The sequence below is a fragment of the Oratosquilla oratoria genome, chromosome 35, assembly GCF_046742065.1.
Source record: "Oratosquilla oratoria isolate Oo_2021 chromosome 35, ASM4674206v1, whole genome shotgun sequence".
Classification (NCBI taxonomy): Eukaryota; Metazoa; Arthropoda; class Malacostraca; order Stomatopoda; family Squillidae; genus Oratosquilla; species Oratosquilla oratoria.
Window position 1 is genome coordinate 38,519,825 of NC_134811.1, and position 2,500 is coordinate 38,522,324.

At 38.2% G+C, this 2,500-nt stretch overlaps 1 protein-coding gene across 1 annotated transcript in view; it reads left to right on the forward strand.

The window, feature by feature from the left end:
- The window catches only part of LOC143018737 (uncharacterized), a 518,457-nt gene that overhangs the window by 437,882 nt on the left and 78,075 nt on the right, over positions 1-2,500 (forward strand). The window lies entirely within an intron of this gene.

A 2,500-nucleotide genomic window follows, 5' to 3' on the forward strand; every position in this document is an offset into this window, starting at 1 on the left:
AGAGGAAAAAGTGAACGAAAGATGCAAATAAATATTTTATTTTGAAATTAAACTTCCACATTATAAAGCAAAATTGGATGTTTAGTAAATTGTACACTATAAGTATTCATCCTTGTTTCCCTTCGTAGACTTGGCCACAGTGCTAGGTTATTTGATATCCTTATAGAACAGATTTTTTTTTTAATATCATGAAAAGATTATGTCCTCAAGCTTTATTGTGAATTATATTTTAAATACGGCTTTCAGGTGATGAAGCTGGGATGGCTGCCCCATAGTAAGGGGGTAGTAAAATGTATCATTGTAATGAGAAAAGTGTTACATGAATATTACCATTTACCATCTGGCGGGGGGACGATTACAATTCATTTTATTGTAGTGGAGCCATATTTGATAATCCTTGGGAGATACAAAAGGAAAGGAGATCTCACCAGTAAATGTAAGAAATCGCGTCACTCTTCGCAATTCACATAACTTTGGTTATTACTAAAAATGCTCAAAGACAGTGCCTTTCCACTCCATTATAATGACGTCTACCCAAAAAGTAAAAAAAAAAAAAAAATAAAAAATAAAAATATTCATGTCGAGCAAGACGGACAACAAATTACTTTACTTGACCCTCTCACTATGATTACGCATTTATAGATTTTGTTCTGGCTTATAGGGCATAAATTTGTTTATGTTTGAAGGTGGATTTTCAGCTGGAGGTGACATTGTTGATTGGCTCTAAAAAATATATAGTGGCAATCTTATATGTCTACTAGCCAAATTACCCGCGTGTTGCTGAGAATTCTAGAATAATCCCTAACCTAACCATACCTCACCGAACTTTAACCCTTAACCCTAACTAAAATATTTTTTTGGAAATGAAATATAGCTTTAAACAGTCCCCCTTCCAGGTGTGCGCCCCCCCCCAAAGGTTGGGAAACCCTAGGTTGAAAATACATGCATACACAAACACAAATATCATATGTATACATTCTTTTGAGTGCGTGTGTATGTGCATTTGTGCGTGTGTGTGGATTGACAATAAATGTCTAATTTATCTATCTCATTTATCTATCTTCAGAATATATATGGTTATAGGGGTTTATCTGCAAAAACCTAGGAGTTTGTGAATAATCACTTTCCGCCAGCACTAAAATTAAATGAAAATAACCAATATTTCAACATATGGTAAAATTATACAATAATTTTACATTTACATGCTTTCTTCTTACAAAAGCAATCATGGTTTGTGGCAACATTAATTTCACAAATATAAATAATTATTATGGACACATACAATGGTTTGTTTAATCATATTAATTCTTATATCACAAAAATACTATGCGACTTATGGGGGTACTACAGTAGTGACGTATTCCCACACCATAAACCACCCAACTTTAACCCTTAACACTAACCAAAAATATATATATTTATTTTTATTAATATAGTTATCCAAGCACATAGAGTGATAGGGTATGAGAATATATATGGTTATGGGGTCTATCTTCAAAACCCTAGGAAGGGTTCGTAAACAAACAAACAAACAAACAAACAAACAGGCAGACAGACAGAGGCTACTACTTTATCATAGTAGGTGTGTGTGTGTGTGTGTGTGTGTGTGTGTGTGTGTGTGTGTGTGTGTGTGTGTGTGTGTGTGTGTGTGTGTGTGTGTGTGTGTGTGTGTGTGTGTGTGTGTGTGTGTGTGTGTGTGTGTGTGTTGTGTGTGTGTGTGTGTGTGTGTGTGTGTGTGTGTGTGTGTGTGTGTGTGTGTGTGTGTGTGTGTGTGTGTGTGTGTGTGTGTGTGTGTGTGTGTGTGTGTGAGAGAGAGAGTGTGTGTGTGTGTTTGTGTGTGTGTGTGTGTGTGTGTGTGTGTGTGTGTGTGTGTGTGTGTGTGTGTGTGTGTGTGTGTGTGTGTGTGTGTGTGTGTGTGTGTGTGTGTGTGTGTGTGTGTGTGTGTGTGTGTGTGTGTGTGTGTGTGTGTGTGTGTGTGTGTGTGTGTGTGTGTGTGTGTGTGTGTGTGTGTGTGTGTGTGTGTGTGTGTGTGTGTGTGTGTGTGTGTGTGTGTGTGTGTGTGTGTGTGTGTGACTATAACAATGATATACGAAAGACCCTTTTTGAGTCTCACCGAAGCCCTTTTAGGAGAGAGTGTCTTGTTCTATATGCTGGATCTTCTAGACGACATGGGCAGGTCACGTGATTCAATGACGTCACGATGGGATTACACGAGGCGATGACATGAGATCGAGGTCCGTAACACGGTCCGACGGTGGATGTTTCAGGGACAGCTAACAGCTTTCATGCTAAATTGAGCGGCTGAGCTTGGCAAGACGTAGCAGCTGCGCGGATACAAGAGCGTATTCTGACAAGGAATGTTTTGCGTAGATAGAAATGATGGAATGAGAATGAAGAAAGTGATTGTTATGTTAGCTTTTGATGATACATAATACCATCGTCCATGTGAAAGGGATGTTTCATACAGAATGATGATAACCTATTTGTACTCATGCGTTAC